The sequence below is a fragment of the Eleutherodactylus coqui genome, chromosome 10 (genome assembly GCF_035609145.1).
Source record: "Eleutherodactylus coqui strain aEleCoq1 chromosome 10, aEleCoq1.hap1, whole genome shotgun sequence".
In the NCBI taxonomy this organism is placed as follows: domain Eukaryota; kingdom Metazoa; phylum Chordata; class Amphibia; order Anura; family Eleutherodactylidae; genus Eleutherodactylus; species Eleutherodactylus coqui.
Window position 1 is genome coordinate 117,538,132 of NC_089846.1, and position 18,362 is coordinate 117,556,493.

The 18,362-nt window shown below is 45.0% G+C and overlaps 1 protein-coding gene across 1 annotated transcript in view; it reads right to left on the reverse strand.

Annotated features, from left to right (window-relative positions):
- PASD1 (PAS domain containing repressor 1) overlaps window positions 1–3,798 on the reverse strand; it is a 141,198-nt gene extending 137,400 nt beyond the window's left edge. Inside the window, exon 1 of the mRNA XM_066581775.1 lies at window positions 3,466–3,798. The gene's annotated coding sequence lies outside the window, so the exon portion shown is untranslated. The remainder of the gene's footprint in view (window positions 1–3,465) is intronic.
- Between the last annotated feature and the right edge of the window lie 14,564 nt (window positions 3,799–18,362).

Genomic DNA, 18,362 nt, shown 5'->3' on the forward strand with positions numbered 1-18,362 from the left:
AGCAGGGAGGAATGGAGGGGAGATCTCTCCCTCTCTCCTCCCCGCTCCTCCCTGCTGACTGCCGCAACTCACCTGTCACCAGCGCCGGCAGCCGAACCTTCTCTGCCGAGCGGGGAGATACTCGCTAAGGACAATGCTCGATCGATGTCATCTCTAGCAGCCACTAAAGGCCCATTTACACTAAAAGATAATCGCTTAAAAATCGCTCAAATGACAGTTTGAGTGACAATTTTGAGCAATCATCTTTGCATACCTCTAAGTAGCTGATTAGCTACTTAAGAGTTAATGCAGGTGGAGCGGGATACTGCTGCGATAGCTCAGAGAACAAAGCAGCTGTTTTGTATATGCAAACAGCTGCATTGTTCTTGGGGTTTTCAGCTGCTGTCCCGATGAGAACTGCCAGCGGGATACCAGCTGAAAAAATACTATCAGCTCCACCCGCTGAGAAAATCAGCATGCGGCGCTGATCACAGTCATTGGTGATTTCTAGCTTGCTAGAAATCACAGATGAACCAATAGTGCACAAACAGTGCACGATGGCAGCGTGTTTAGACACAACAATTATCGCTCAAAAGATGTGTCTGAATGGGCATTAACTGTCCATAAAAAAACCCTTGGGGTTCAGCATGATTTGGACAAATCTTATGGGTGAGGATTTTTTCACAATGGGCTTTTCTATACTGTGCAGTCTACATTCCAGCTTTCCATCTTCGATGCAGAAATCTGCAAAGTAATGAAAAGCGGGGCAGAACCAGGGTGGTCCCATAGGGTTCAATATATGACATCTCTTTGTTGTCCATTTCATCCCCATCAGCCTTTTAAACTGCGAAGTGGAGCCCAAAGACATCTCCATTTCACATATTGAACCCTATGGGTCTGTCCCAGCTCTGTCCTGCTTTTTCTCATGGACAATTAATTGCCAGTGCGGTGGCTCAGTGGTCAGCACTGTTGCCCTGCAGTGCTGTGGTCCTAGGTTTAAATCCAACTAAGGACAACAACTGCATGAAGCTTGTTTCTTCTCCCAGTGTTTGTGTAGGTTTCATCCAGCTTCTCCTTTTTCCTCCCACACTCCATAAACATACAGATAGGTCAATATAGATTGTGAGACCCAATGAGGACAGAACCTAATAGCAAGTGATGTAATATGCATGTGCCTTATAATAAAGGTGATTATTATTATTCATAGAAGATGTATACTCAGGATGGAACCAGTGCTGGACAGGAAAGCGTCATCATGTAAAAAGAGTCTAACCAGTGTAATAAACCATTACTGCATCTAGTTGGACTACAGTAGATAAACCTTTATATTACTAATGTATCAAGTACCTCCACTTCCTCATGCTCTCCACTCCATATGGATGTCTCCGTAGGAAACAAAAATAGTTTTGCTTATTCTTTCACACATGAACTATACAACTTCCTTTCATTCTCATCTATTCATTCCATGTTTTTTTTTTACGCTAAGTACAATTAAAAAAGGCTTTTTCATGATGGCATTGACATCTTCTAGAATTTAACCTTCCTAGTCACACAACATGAAAACTGGAAACAATAGTAATATTATATCTTCTATTCTAGATCTCTCTCTCTCTCTCGAGAAACGGAGGTAAAACAACACTGACTGAGGATATAATAAATGAAGCATTTGCAATGTGCCCTCTGTACTCTGCTTACAGGTTATGGGACCTAACTTGTTGGCACAGCAATTAAACTCAGGTACAAAGCCAAGTAGAACAGAATTATTTCCCAACGCCGCCTGCGACTGAAACGCTCTCTTCCAATGTTCTCCTTGAATTTTTATATCTAGTCTGTTTAGTAATAAACTGTAAGCAGCTCTACTAATTAAAGCAATCTTTATCTGAATGCCAGGATCCAGGGATGAAGTCCAAGAAGAGGTGTGTTGATCAAGGTAAAAAGAAATAATAATAACCATCAAAGACACATAAAAGGGCAAGTGCTGATGTGTTCAGGAGTGGAAAATTCCCAATAAATGTAGAGGGAATCGAGTTCCTGGTGATGTATGTCAGTGATCCGTCATATATAACCACACACTTTCAAAAAACTTAAACCACAAGACTCCCCCCCCACCCACCCTATTCTCTTAAAGGTGTATTCCATCTTCAAATAAACACACATATATAAGTCAAGGGATGAAATCCACTTAAGACTGATCTCCTCACTGTTGCCCCAACTGAAGCAGGTCCTGTTCTGAGACCTCATAGTCGCTGCTTGAGTGGGATAACCCAAGGAAAATGAAGCTATCAACAGTCTTGGATTTTCCAAAATATGGTCAAAGTGGTTTCAGGACTCCCGGGACTCATTTTATTTAGGAGAGAGACCCTCAATAATACAGTTTTAATTAAATTACCTCCCCTTGCATAAACATGGGTGTGACTTGAGAGCCTAATAAGCATGCAATGCCAATACCGTGGGAAAAATGAAACACTTAATAAACAGAAAAACAACATTATCTGACATAAAGCAGTAAATGACTTATGAGTGCTGCACGACTTGGGTCACTTGTTGCAACTTTTGGCAACTTTTTTTCTTATGCACATAGAAGTCACTATGGCTATACTGTCTCATCAAAGTGCTATTGTGATCCCCAAATCACAGACTGCCAACATTTTGTTTGTACATTACAAATAAAGTACAAGCTGTCTATAGTGCAACATACTGATCAACTGATACCAGCGTTTACTGCGAGCTGGAAAATGATGATCATCACAATCACAACGACCCGCTTATAGCGTAAGTGTACTTTTTTTTTTTTTTTTACATGTCATAGGGATATGTCAAAAGTTTTGATTCCTGTGCTGAGACCCTAGTGGCTGCTAAAACTAAGCTCTTGTCTGTCTGTCATTGCTTTCTTGCTGAAGACGGGTTCATAGACTTTCTATACAGTCCATCTTCAGGAGTGATTAGTGACAGCACTCGGATGAGCACTACAGCTGGCTCTTTCAAGCGATTGGTGGGGGTCTCAGCAGCCGGACCTCAGTGCTGAAAACTTTTGACATGTCCCTATGGCACATCAGAAGTTTTTAGAAAGCACAGTTACACCTTAAGCATGTAATTCGAAATACATTGTAAGCACCACAACCTCAAAAGAATATAATGGACATGTATTTTTTTTTTCACGGGCACTGGAAAAAAGTCATTTTTTACTGATTGTCCAAGAATTTAAGTACCATTGGCAACCCTGCTTCTACAGAGTAGCATTTTTTCAACTCAGTCAAAGATTTCAAAAAATGTTCAACTTTTGCGGCAGAAGTGTCGTAACTGCCTTAAATCGCACACACCGTACCAATCAATGCATTCCTATACAACAATGGCGCACAGCAGAACTTGCAGGTGGAAGTTTTGTCACGGAAGTTAGTATCGACTTGTACAATGGAAACTCATTTGCTCATCCATTCCCTAAATTCTTTTAGTTCCCCACAGATCTCATACAGTAAGTCCACTTACCCTGGATTAATTACTGAAGTCAGTTAGTGGCACTGCCATGCCAGGATCCCGGGACAGTGCTGATCTTGACTCCTTGTACCAGGACAATGATTAAATCCAACAGCCAGCAAGCCACAAAACCCAATCTCAACATGTCATCATGATTGTGTATCCCAAAAAGTATCCAGTAATAATGAGAGTAATTCCAAAGCACTGAAGGATGTGAGAGAGGGGGGTACCCCAAAAGCTACTCCACTGCTAAGTAGTGCCCACCTGTGCCAGTGCCAGAACAGGGCAGGGAGGCACCAGGGGCTACAGGACAGCGCTGCTTGTGTAACTGGTAGCTGTGATGAGTCTGCCCTGCTCCTCCTCCCCGGCCTCTGTGTATGTGGAGAAGAGGGAGTGAAGTGAGAGGCTGGAGCACAGAGCAGCAACTACTGCAGAAACTAGGTCACATCATTAGCAACCGGAGAGGGGAGAGCTGCAGCCGGCTCATGCTGCTGCCACACTGCTGGGTCCTCCTTCCTACCATCCCTCCTCGCTCCAGACTCTGCCCAGCTCTCTGTGCCTTCCTCTCTGCTAACTTGTCCTGGCACCATATCCCTCAATGCCCATGTAACACCAGCCACACAACTGACCTACATTACCTGCCATACATGTATACACCTATGCACAGACAGAAGGGACTGGAATAGAGTAGATCGTTCAGAAGCTTGTTGCTTCTTATTATGTAACTTATTTACTACAATGTATCTATTTGTATTTATGTATATACATGTTAAAGGAATATTAGTAAACACAAAGTCTTTTGATTTTACTTCTTTTGTGCAGTTTACATTGTAGTATATACACAGGGAAAAAAAAGAATCTCTCTCCGAGAAGGAGTTGTCGGAATCAAATGAAACTTTCTATGGGGGGCGCTTTCACACTGGCGATCATGAAAATCGCAGCAAAATCGCAATTGTGTTCAGGTGTTTTTGAGTGTTTCTTGAGTATAATCTTGCATCGCATCACTGCCGCCCATGATAGAATTGCGTAATTTTTTTCAGCGAGAAGGTCAATAGGGCATTCTAATGTTAAAAACGTGTCGCATGAAAATCGCAAGTTTGTGCGTTGTGATGCAATTAAAAGGAGGCTCCATAGGGGAAAAAAAAATTAAAAATCGCAAAAAACAGAAAGATAGGGCATGCTGCGATTTTTTAAAATCACAACATTGCATGAGTGAAAACATTGCAAATGGGAATGAAACTATTGAAAATCATTGGTTTCACAATCCTGCGTTTTCACTCAGTCTCGCACTGCGCAATATTATTGCAAGTGTAAACGCACCCGAATATTGAGTACAATATCAGAACAAGAGAGTAATTTAGGGATTCTTCAGACGACTGTATGCACAAACGTGCTCAACTTACAGCGACGTATTTGCGCATGAAGTAGTCATTTTTGAGTGTTTATCGGCGCATACTACTGTTTTTTTTCAGCACACTTGGCATGTTCATATGTGTGCGCAAAACAACCCATCTGCCATGATTTTTAGTCTGAGGAGGTCCAGAAGTTTTCTTTTCTCCACAGTTTTGCACAGCATGTTGCGCATTTGTGTGAGTATTGACTGCATATTTGTGCACTTCCCATTGACTTCTATGGGGCCCTTGGAGCACAAATATGCAAAAAATAGAGCAGATTGTACTTTTGCGCAAAAAGTGTACATGAGAACTAACCCATTGAAATTACGCATGCAAAAATGCACAAATAAAAGCCATTATTGAAAAAAACGGATCCCTTTAAGGGAGGGTCTAGTATCTTGTTGTACTACCTCTAGATTGGATTTAAGATGTGATATGGGCGGGCATGAAGGCATATCAGTCCACATTTGCTGTAACTGAGTCTTTAGAGCGTGAAAACTCATAGGCCTCATGTCCACTTAAAAAATACAATCCGCGCAGAATCTACCACGGATTTCCGCGGCGGATTCCGCGCGGATTTGCTTTAAAAGGCATTTTTTTGCATGCAGATATCCGCACACATTGCTATCAATGTGATAGCAATGTTGCCGATCCGCGCGGAATCCGCGGCAGAATGGAGCATGACGCGTTTTTTCTTCCGCCCAGGAAAAATGCAATTCTTTTAAAATGCCATCCGCGGGTGCAAAAATCAATTTAATGGACCGCGGATGGCCAATGATTCCCTATGGGCAAAATCCGCTGTGGATCCCGCAGCGGAAATCCGCTGTGGAATCCGCAATTCCATTTAACTAGTGGACATGAGGCCATAGGCTGTTGAAGTTGGAGTCCCAGATGGTCCCATACTTGTTCTATTGGTGATAAATCTGGAGACCAGGCAAGCCACAGAAGTGTGGCAATGTTGTGAGGGCAGTCCTGTGACCCCCTTGTGTGTGCGGCCGAGCATTATCCTCCTGGAAAATGCCTCTTGGAAGCCGCTATGAGAGGAAAACGTGTGGCTGCAGGATGTCCTGAACATATCGCTGAGCTGTCATTGTCCCTTGTACCTCTACTAGGGGTGACCGACCGTCGTATGTGATGGCCCCCCACATCATTGCACCAGCATTGGGGCAATGTGCCGCTCCAGAGCAAAGGCAGGATTGTGTCTCTTACCCGAGGTCTCCAGACATGAACACGGCCGTCGTCAGCGCCCAAACTAAACCTGGAATTGTGGCTGAAGACAACCCGATTCCACTCTGTAGTGTCCAGTTTTGTCGTTCATGACACCACTGCAAAATTAGGTAACAGTGGGTGGATGTCAAAGGCAGTACATGTAATGGACACCAATGAGACCAAACGTCCTTCAACCAAGCACCCAGAGATGCTTCTGGCAGGGGACCTGTAACAACGGTGCCCTGTAACAATCTGGTGTCACCTGTCTCTAGATGGCGGACAACAAAACAGTTGGAGCTGCTTGTGCTTGTCGGACCATCAGATGATCTCTCTACTGGTGGTCTATCGAGGGCGTCTTGAACCTGGTCGCCTTGCTTGCATGCCCTCACACATCCACTGGTGCCAACACCTCCTAACAGTCTGGTTAGAACAGCTCAGGTGGCAGACAATTTGTCGAAACAACCATCCAGCTTCCTGCATTCCAATAATTCACCGCCTGTCAAACTGTTAACTGGGTGAACTCTCTTCAATTGCATCATGGAGGCGTCTAGCGGCCAACAAGCTCTACACAAGCGGAAAAAGAGGTCACTACACACAAGGAGCCTCTGAGAGCCTTTTTATGGAACCACCTTTAGGGCCTCACGTGGCAAGACCGTTCATCTTATCACACCACAACTCTAATCATTTGCATATCTGCCTGAGATGTAACTGCTTGCCCAGATTTGCAGAAAAAACTCATTCTGGTTGCTTATTTTTTTTTTTACTTAGGGCTTATTCACATCACTGCATCTACGCAGGTATTTAGCTGTTTGAAAAAAAAAATCGCCCCAAAATTGCGACCATGCAACGCATTGGATTCCAATGTATTCATGCAGAAGAACGTTTTGTGTCACGTGAAAAAAAAAAAATGCACCCGGAAAAATAGCACATGCACAACCATTTTCGGTTGCCGGTTCTATACGCAGCGTGAAAAGATAGGTCTTGCCCTATCTTTTGCCGAGATACGCAGCAAGCTCTCATAGACCTCTATGGAAGTTGGAAAACAGGGAGGAGGAGGTAGTTGCCCTGCGTACGACACTGGGAAAAGCAGGCAGCTTGCCCTAATTAAGTATTATTGGTCAGTCTAAGCATTTCACAGCGATCAATGGTTTTCATCGCTTCTGCGCATTTTTTTGCAGATACGCGGCAGCAGCCCGTGTGATTGGCTGAAAATATGTGGCTAAAGCTCGGGACTCGATCGCAGCAAATCTTCATTCATGCGATTATACGGCGTGTACATCCAAAGGTATAAGTGCATACGTCCATGTATTTATTTCCATACATGCTACAGAAATATTAGTAGCTGCAATATCTATCTTCTACTTCTTTTGTGCAGGTGTTTAACCTCTTAGTTATATTTGTTTTTGAGAAAGCTGACTGAGGGTGGTCTCACATCTGCGTTGGATCGTCCGATCAGAGGATCCATCAAACACCCAGCACATAATACCATGTTTCTCCGAAAATAGGTCCTACCCCGATAGTAAGACCTATCGGGTTTTTGGGAGAGGCTTAAAATATAAGGCCTGACCCAAAAATAGGACCTAGTTAATCTGCCCATAAAAAAAAAAAAAATCAATACTCACCTGGTCTGCGGCGCCCCGATGGTCTCCGTCGGCGCTGCAGCAGTGCGGCGTCCTCCTCGTCTCACAGCTGATCTTCTGCTGGTGACGGGGCTTTGACTACCCCGCCTCTAGCGAAGCGAGTGCTGTGATTGGCTAATGACATCACTGAATGACTGTGACTGGCTTATCGAGTGCTGGCTGTGATTGGCTGCCAGTGCTTGATTAGCCAATCACAGCGCTTACTCTGCTGGAGGCGGGGTATTTAAAACCCCAGTCACCAGCAGAAGACATCTGTGAGACGAGGAGGACGCCACACCGCTGCCGGACACCATCGGGACGCCACGGACCAGGTGAGTATAAGACCCTCCCCCTCCCCCCCCCCCGGGCAAAAAATAATATAAAACAGTGTCTTATTTTTTGGGGGGAAACACGTTACTGGAATTATTATAGCGATTATAGTCAATGGGGTCTGTTTGGCGCAGTTCGGTTCCCAAATGGAGTAGGAAACCAGAATCCCCGTCGCAGGTGGGCAAGCACACTGAATCATACTGCTGTCCTTACAAAGGGTTGCTACTTACTGTGTGTCCTGCACAGCCAAACTGAGTACTTATGCAGTCAGCTATAAGCAGAGCATATAAGGGCTCAATCACACGTGTATATGCGGTTTACGGTCCAAGGAATACGCAACGGTTTAAGGGTGGCTTTACGCATGCGCAATGTATATATAAGTTGTATATTTTAATGGCACCACTCTGAGGTCTTATATAATGTGTTGTAGATAGAGATGAGAGAGTAGTGCCTTAGCCGAGTATCTCCCCGCTCGTCTCTAAAGATTCGGGGGGCGGGGAGCGGCGGGGGAGAGCAGGGAGGAACGGAGGGGAGATCTCTCTCTCCCTCTCTTCCCCCGCTCCCCGCCGCAACTCACCTGTCACCCGCGCTGGCCCCCGAATCTTTAGAGACGAGCGGGGAGATACACGGCTAAGGCACTACTCACTCGAGTAATGTGCCTTAGCGAGTATACTCGCTCATCTCTAGTTGTAGAACTTTTATTACATTTTGGCGGGGGGAGGAGGGGATAGGCACCACCCATGCCTAGAAATGCCACCATTGTTTGGGGCTTTTTCACTATTCACTATTTGGTAAAAAGAACCTGATAACTTTCTCATGTGGATCAGCACGACTGCTGCGTTACCAAGTTTATATCGATTTTTTTTTTTTATTTGTTACCACTTTTTCACAGTAAAAACATGTTTTAAGGAACAACAATTGAAACTGTATCGTTCCATTCACTTTTTTTTATTGTTTTCCGGAAATGCAGCTCTGTGGGGGTCTTGTATTTTGCAGGAAGAGTTGTAGTTTTTATTGGTACCATTCTGAGTTAGATATGACTTTTGGATTGCTTTTTATTACATCTGTGAGGCGAACAAAAGAGACGTAATAATTCTGGCGTTTTCAGATTATTTTTACAACGTTCACCATGCAAAAGAAATAACAAAATATTTCCATTGTCTGGGTCATTACAAACTTGGCAATATCTACTACCGGTAGGTTTCAGGCCGGCATCTTCTGCAACGCTGTTGAGTAATATTCTGGTCTGTCTGAAAGGACCCTTCAGCTAACTTCACATGGGCGAGCGCGATTTGGGGCCGTGAAATCCCCAGGGGTGCAAGGAGTTTTCATGTGAAAATCGCCTCGCATCACTTTGGGGATGAAGGGCATCCCCCGTCGCAGCTGTCACAGCCCCGGCAGAGGATTGTGGAGTATCTCCCATTACTTTCCCAGTCTACCAGAGAAGTCATTTTTCTTTTGGTATGGAAGATTTTGAGTTTATGTACCAAACCCGATTATCTGCTTTATGCCTCCTGTTCCGCATACTATTTTAAAGCTCTGTTGCTGATTTACTCTACTGGTTACATAATTGGGCATACCCTGAAGTACTACTTTGTGGAAGCGGCATTTGATGATTAGAGCAGTAAATCTTTTTGGATATACATTAACTTTGCCGACCCGGCTTGTGCAGGAATAAACTTCAATACAAAGGTGAAAGTAACTTTTGGAATTAATACTAAATCGCCCCTCAACAAATCTAGATGACCCCTACACCCCCCGGACTCATTACAATGCGCACGATATCAGCAGTTTTCTGAAATGTATGGCCAGCCATTGTTGGGTAATGAATTGTGTTGTTTTTGTCTCAAACATAACCTTGTGAATAGGAATAAAAAAGTTATGTAGGATTCCAGATTTGTTATGTATAAGTATTTCATTTAGGCTGCTTTTTCACCTGCGTTAGACCTCAGTTCAGGGTTCCTTTCTGTCTGCTCCATTTTTGGAGGAGAGAAACTTATGTAAAACTCAAATAAACTGATCATTTCCCCCCCCTCCCCCCCATTGATTTGCAGAAGAAGCGTCAGACAGTCATGTGCCTTTTAATCTGCACGGGAGCGCTCAGCCACTCACAGGTTTAACCATCTTGTGCAAATGACCTCTTAGCCAATCACAGGCTTCCGTGGCCATAGACGAATCACAGCTGAAGGGCTTATTCAGACAAGCATATATCGGCCAGGTTTTCACGCCCAGCCGATATACGCTGTCCCTCTCCGCAAGAGGAGAAGGCGGGCCGGGAGCTAGTACACTGAGCTCCCACCCCCTCTCCCCACTGGTTGCAATGAGAGGGTGGAGTAGCTAAATTCCGCCTACCCCGCCCCCTTCCATTGCAAACAGTGGCGAGAGGCGGAGATAGGGTGGGAGCTCAGTGCACTGCTCCCGGCTAGGCCCGCCTCCTCCCCTTGCAGAGAGGGACAGCGTATATCGGCCGGGCAAGAAAACATGGCCAATATACGCCTGTCTGAATAAGTCCGAAGCCTGTAAGTGGTGAGCAGTCACATGCACAATGAATGAGCACCTGCCACTTTCTCTGGGTTCTGTGCGGCAGGCCACGGGGCTGAAGCACTGGATGGGGAGCTGGCGGGTAGGTATGTATTCAATTTTGATTTTAAGCCCTTTTATCTTTTTTTAAGTCTTGGAAAACCTCTTTAACACACTTAAAGTTGCCAATCATCTGTAAACTCCTATCTGCAAAAATAGAATCCTTTTTTAAGATTATCGGGGTTGTAATTATCATCATTTTACAGATTGCTACTCATGTGTTCATATCACTATTCTGAGTACTGGACATATACTGATTGGCCATGCTACGTCAAACTCACGAACTGGTGAAATTCAGCCGGAACTCAGAAATAACGAGCAGAACTCACAGATAGACATAAAACACTGACTAATGGCCAAAACATGACTAAACATACAGGCACGCATAAACAGATGTAAATAAATACGATGCAAGGTATTGGTTTGTATTTTGGCTAAAATACTTAAGCCTGTGAGCCCACTTTAAGGGTCCTCGTTGTCTCGCAGGTCCTTACTCTAATAATACAATTTCCACATGAAAAGTGCCGGCATGCACGGCAATCGTCCTTACAGGGATAGCCTCGCACTGGAACCTAGGGACCTATCTAGATGACACACGAAACACAGCAGGACTGAACACAGCTCATGCCAACATGCCAGGGATTTGCATACAATACCTTACACCATGTACCCTGAGCAGGACCATCCACACCTCATGTACGGCACCATGGAATAGGATGAGGAGCTGTCTCACTCCGTACACGGCGGGTATCGGCTGCCTTTGAGAGCTGATACCAGCTGGCAACAGTCACAATCAGGACTGACATTGATCGGGGCTCCTAACCCTTTAAATGTCACTGTTAAATCTGACTAAAGGTACTTAAATGCCTAGATCGGAGTCCCTAACAGCCTATTCTCCCACCTGGCGCGATGCAATGGCGAGGTGCCGTTTCGATGACATGGCAGTCCTAGGGCTGTCATGTACTTATGCCATTAGGATGGGTCTATGGCCTGACCTAATAGAATGCCAACAGAAATACCCCCCGCCGCCCCCTGCTGCACCCCCGAGCACACTCGGGCAAGAATGCAGTTACTCAAGAAGAGCGAGGCTCGCTCGAATAACTGACTTCTTACCCGAGCGTGCTCGCTCATCTCTAGCTGGCACACATGCACAGTGCAGGGAATGCCATGCTCTCGCACCTGTGATGTTGATGCTCCAAAATAGAGCTTGTTGCAATTCTTCCTCCGCGAGCGGAAATCGCAACTGATTTCCGCTCGTGTACGTGGAAGAATCATTTTACATTGCATGGTATGGACGGACATTGCTGCGGAATCCATGGCCAGACACTCGCCTTCCTCAGCAAAAATCCGCCCATGTGCATTGGGTCTCAGGATTTTTGGAAAGTGGGGAGGAAAAACTGAAAATCAAAAATTAAACAAAAAAAGTTGCTTCCTTAAGGGGTTAAAGATTCTAATTATGAAAAGCTATCAGATGAAGTGAAAGTAATCATTCCCATTGAGGGTAGTTCCCTTCACCTATATATTAGAGCTGAGAGGCCGGTGAGTCTCCTTCGCTGCCGGGTGTTTGGGCACTGCCCGGCTGCTCACACGGTTTTTGCTCCTGGCCTACATCTGAAGTCAATTTACAAGTCAGTTAACTTCAATGTGATCAAAGGTTGCAAATTTTTTTTTGCACCTTTGAAATCCTGCTCTTAAGAAGACTAAGCACATGCTCATCTTGGCAGGACTTGCAATCCTTTGCCATCTTACTATGCAGTTTTCTAATTCCGCACTCCCATGTCCTGAATGATTTATTCCAATGTTCTTTAGGATGACAGCCAAAAATATAATGTCATGACGAGTAGGCAGTGCTTGTCTCTACCCGCCCTACGTTACAGCCCTGGTGCTCACCTAGACACCAACTCATTGGAATTCACTCTTTAATATCAGTGCGGTGTGCATCACACATGGGGTCATTTATGTCACTCATGGGCTTATATATGAGCAGAAACCATGTGCTACTTTACTTCTGCTTACACACAATGCAAAAAAGTAGTTGCTATGGGCTGCTGCATGTTCATGTATATTAGGGCTTAGGGTGGACACCCACTGGCGTTTTTGCTATATCGCCAGTGTTTCCAATGGGGCCAGCGGCAGCTGTGCTAATTGGCTGAGCACTTAGCTATTCATCAAGCGCTGCCTGTAATTGGCTGAGCACTCAGCCAATCAGCACAGCCCTTTCAGGAGGCGGGGATTTAAAAATCCCCGCCTACTGAAAGTGCTGGACAGCAGTGTCGACGAGCCAGCCGGAGGACGCGTCTGAGCGGCGGAGAGGTGAGTAAAGTTTTTTTTTTTAACCAGTTAATGATGATTTTCAGGGAAGGGCTTATATTTCAAGCCCTTCCCCGAAAATCATGCTGCGGGGGTTGCCACGAAACCACTGCTTTCAATGGGGCTGGCAGCAGCGCCGACCCCATTGAGAGCAATGGGATAGCATTCTGGACTTCTTCCACAGCTGTAACAGCTGCGACAGCTGTGGCAGAAGTTGGCGGTAAACTTCTATATGTTTTCAACGGGGCTAACGCTGCTGCCGCTGGCCCCACTGAAAGCACTGGGAATATTGCAGATTTCTTCTCCGCGATGCGCAGCTCTGCTGAAACATCGCAAATGAGTGCACAGGCACAAAATACTGGTAGAGGTGTGAGTGGTTGTTCTTCAGTATTTTGCATCTGTGAAATGCTCATCCATATAGTAATCTGTCTGTCTGCATACTGTTTGGAAGTGGTATATAGCTGCCCCGGTGTATCTTTATATCAGTATAGTGGTAAGTATAGTTGCTGACAGTGACTATTAAGTTGATTTGTCCTTTTGCAGTGATATGAAATGGCTGATATTAGAGTTAGAACTCTGATCCTGGATATTAATCCCTTTGATACCCTAGTCCAGTGGTCCCCAACCATATGGGGGTGGGGTTTCAGTGGCTTCAGCAGTAATGCTATTACTACTGGGGCCAATATAGGGGACACTATTACTAATAGTATACCCTATATCAGTCCCAGTAGTAATAGCGCCTCCATCCCTGAGACCCATATACTTACCCCTTTCTCCTAGTGCAAGCGCTGCTACTCCTCTGCTCGGCACTGCTAGCAGTGCTGATCTCGGTGCACTTTGCGACATCAGTGTGCTGTCGGACCCCTCCTTCCCCTGCTCTCGCGGAACCAAGAAGGAGGCATCAGGGGAGGAGGATCCCGGCTGCCCACTGATGTCACAGTGTGCGCCGGGATCAGCACTGCTTAGTGAATATCGGCAGGGGAGCCACGGCCCCTGCTGGTATTAACTACTAAAGTGGTAAGCAGTCGACCGCGGCAGCGTGGACTGGCGAAAAACCCCCAATGGCCCAGTCCTGGTCCATGGACCGCTGGTTGGGGACCCGTGCCCTAGTCAATGCTGACCATGGTATGTAAGTAAAGGGCTGATGAGTTGCCATGAAAACCTGAGGTCTAACAGTGGCTTCAAGGCCTGCCATGGCTAGTAGTTTTGAAGAAGAGAGATAGTACACTGCAATACCGAAGTATTACATTGTATTATTTTACACACTTTTTTTTGTTGTAAAGAAATGATTAAAAAAGTGTTAGAAAAGAGTAAGTATGGCCGCTGACAGTGATTGCTGAATTAATATGTCCTATTTCATTGATAAGTTTGACACAGTGCAGAGCCACAGCACTAATGTTATACATGTTAGTTTGTATCAGTATTGTGGACAAGGGGAAGATTTTTTGAAGTTTTTGTGCCATGACAAAATAATGTCACTAATGCAATAGGTTTTTGCTGTCCTTATCATGAAGTCTTATTTTTTTACGCGCCCCAAAATCGCTTATCTAAATGAATACATTGGAATCCAATGCTTCAGATGGTCGGAATTTTAGGACGCAGCTGCAATATATACACTTGTGTGAATAAGGTCCTTAGCTTAAAAGTCCAGTGGCAACGGTGACCACTGCAACTCATATAGCTATGCCACTGCCTGTATATGAGTGCTGTGCTGACCACTTCATGTCAAACTCTGATAGTGCTCAGCTTACAATTGAGCATTTAGTGCTGTTTGAGGCTTTCTGGGACTCTAAACTGTAGCTGAGAAGTATCAGTAGATGCTTTTGATACTTTTTAGTCCCAGTGTGGCACAGAGTGTTATAGCAGCAATATGTAGTCCTAGACTCTCGCTCACGGACCTGAAGGTTGTGAGTTCAATCCCCGCATGTTGCTGGCTCAAGGTTGATTCAGCCTTCCATCCTTCCGAGGTCGGTAAAATGAGAACCCAGTCTGCTGGGGGGTAATAAATAAAATAAATTACCTGAAAGTGCTGCGGAATAGGTTGGCACTATACAAACAACAAGTCCCTCCCACCTTATTTCCCACTGTGTTTATGCCGATCCCCGCTGGTTCTCATTGTTTCATTCCCATGCAGAAGGCAGGATGGTACCATAGGGGAGAATACATGGGAAAGAGATCGCTTTGATTTTCATCTCACATAGTTTCCGTCCCTCAAATGCAAAATAACAAAGTGCGTCAGCAGCACCAGAAAAACCCAATCTGGGTAGGGCCACCAAATGCAACAGCCAGATAACAGTCCAAACCGCACTCCCACAGAAGTCCACAGAAGTAATATAGAAGAAAATCCTGGCAGCAACGTTTCGGCTGTGAGGCCTTGCTCAAGCTTGAGAATGGGCTCACGGCCGAAACGTTGCTGTGTCTGTGTGATGGGAGTACAAAGAGTACATTTTATAAAGCACCTCTACATGCTGCCAGGATTTGTCTTTCTACATTACGTGGACTTCTGTGGGAGTATAGTTTCCGCTCCTGTCAGTCTTTTACACTGGACGGACAAGAAATGAGCTTTTATAAGACGACGCCATTCTGGAACTACTTACTTTTATCAGGAAATTGCATGATGAGCAGTCCTTGATTTAAAGGGAACCTGTCAGCAGATTCATGCTGCCCCACCCACAGGCAGCATAAAATACTGACAGGCTCCCTCTGTTCAAAGAACTATTTTTATTCTGTAACAGAGATACTGCATCAGATTTAATAAGAGCCAGGCTTGGGGAGAAATATTTGCTGGGCGCCCTCCGCCTCCCCCACCCCCCCACTGGGGAGAAATATTTGCTGGGTGCCCCCCCTTCCCCCCCTCCAAGTTCTTTGCACCTGACTTGGCTTGATTGACAGGTCACTACCTATTTAGGGATGAGGAGCCTCCCAGTGGACATTGCTCCACACTCTTGTCTCTTCTTCAAACTATTGAGGAGATTTATGAAACTGTCTAAAAGAAAAACTGTCTAAGTTGCCCGTAGCAACCAATCACAGTGCAGCTTTTATTTTGTATTCTGTTCTGGTAGAATGAAAGCTGAAGTCTGATTGGTTGCTATGGACAACTAAGACAGTTTTTTTACTTAGCCAGTTTCATAAACCTACCCCTACAGCATGGTTTGTGTTTCTAATGGAAGCCATGGTGCTATCACAGAACTGTTTCCAACTAATGCAAACTGATGGGTTGGATTTGCATTTATGGAGTCAACTGGAGTTCCAGTATTTTGATGGCAAAAATTGGGATGCAGTTACAGAAAGACATGCCTCAGCACTCATAATGTGATTGTTCTCAGTAAGAGAAACGACGTAGTCTTGTAGATATGATACCTTTTAATGGCTAACAAAAATACATGATGTAATAATAGCGAGCTTTCGTACCAACGCAGGGTACTTCTTCCGGCTTAAATGGATTGGATCTGAAGAGGCATGCATATTTATACACACTTATAACATACATACTTATGACAAGGCACAGATATGGATGTGATTGGTTCGCACTTAAAAGGAATTCTGCAACAACAAACAAACTTTTTTTTGTCTAGGCATTGATAGCGGAGTGAAAGTTTTATGGTCCCTAAATTACTGTTGGAGGGGGGGAGGTCAGCAGGCTTGACTTTCTACAAGAGATATACAAACATTTTTAGCTAAGCACTGATAAGGGAGTGAAAGTTTATGGTCCCTGAATTACTGTTGATGGGGGTCTTATCTGTGCAATCAAGTCTCACACTTCCCATTCACGCATAAATCCTGGGGAATAATTTAACCCAGTATTCAGCGTGTCAAAGGTTGTTATCAATTTATATTCCCAAATTCTTCTGTGGTTTTGTGACTTGAAACCACCCTTCAATATCAGAACTCTCATGTCTCCTATGTCATGTCCGTGGTTAGAGAAGTGTTCGGCCACAGGTAATTCTCTTTTTCTGTGTTCAATTGTATGGCGATGAGATCTCATCCTGGCTCTCAGTTTCTGTCCTGTTTCCCCAACATAAAGACCCCCAACAGGACATTTACTGCACATGATCAGGTACACAACATTGGACGAGGAACACGTAAATGTCCCTGGGATCTTATAGTCCTGCTGTGTGTTGGGGATCCGTATCCTGTCCGTAGTTAGTATATGTGAGCAGGTCTTACAGCTCCTTACATTACAGGGATAAGTTCCTTTTTGTGTGTCAGAGGGTAATGCACTCCTGATTATAAAGTTCCTCAAGTTAGGAGGTTGCCTGTAACACAGAAGCGGAGGGTCCGGGAATATGGTTTTCAGACGGTCATCCTTGTGCAGGGTATGGTGGAGTTTTCTTGCGGTTTTCCTTAGTACCTCTAGTTGCGGATTGTAGGTCACTACTAGAGGTACACGATTGTTTCTTTCCTTCTCCTTGTATTGGAGTAGTTGACTTCTGGGTATCCTGGTGGCTCTGGTGATTTGGTCATCAATTGAGGTGGGATGGTAGCCCTGATTTATAAATGTTCTTTTAAGATGGTACAAATGTTCCTCTCTGTCCGTTGGGTTGGAGCAGATCCGGTTGTATCTGATGGCCTGGCTGTAGACAATGGACTTTTTGATGTGTTTAGGATGGAAACTGTCCCATCTGAGGTATGTGGGCCGATCAATCGGTTTACGGTATAGGGATGTCTGTATTGAGTTGTTTGAAATTTTTATGGTGGTGTCCAAAAAGTTGATTTCTGTATGCGAGTAGCTTAATGTCAGGTTTATGGTGGGGTGGAATGCATTGAATCTTTCATGGAATTTTATTAATTCTTGTTCGGTGTTGGTCCAGATGATTATGATGTCATCAATGTAGCGGAAGTAGGCCAATGGTTTGCTGGGGCAAGAGGCCAGAAAGTCACTCTCCAGTTTTGCCATAAAAAGGTTGGCATATTGCGGTGCCATTTTACTGCCCATGGCAGTCCCTGTGAGTTGCAAGAATTTCTCTTTGCCAAAGGAGAAATAATTGTGTGAGAATGAATCTTGTGAGTTGCAGCACTGCATCAGAGGCGACCCCATTGGCCTCAAGGTGCGCCTGGCAGGCAGTCAGTCCATCCTCGTGTGGGATGTTGGAATATAAGGATTCCACATCCATAGTGGCCAGGATGGTGCCATTGGGGAGGGGACCTATGGTTGACAGTTTGTTCAGTAGGTCCGTGGTGTCTTGCAGGTAGCTGGTTGTGTTTCTCACCAGTGGTTTGAGGATGCCTTCCACCCATCCCGAGATTCCTTCAGTGAGGGTTCCCACACCTGAGATAATCGGCCTTCCTGGGTTGCCAGCTTTGTGTAGTTTTGGAAGCATGTAGAATGTTCCCACCTTGGGGTTCTCCGGTATCAAGTCCAGAAGTTTTGTGGAGCCCACAGACAGGCTTCTAATGACCCTTCTCAATTCCCTCACATATGTCTGAGTCGGGTCTTGATTTAGTTTAGTGTAGTATCTGGTGTCCG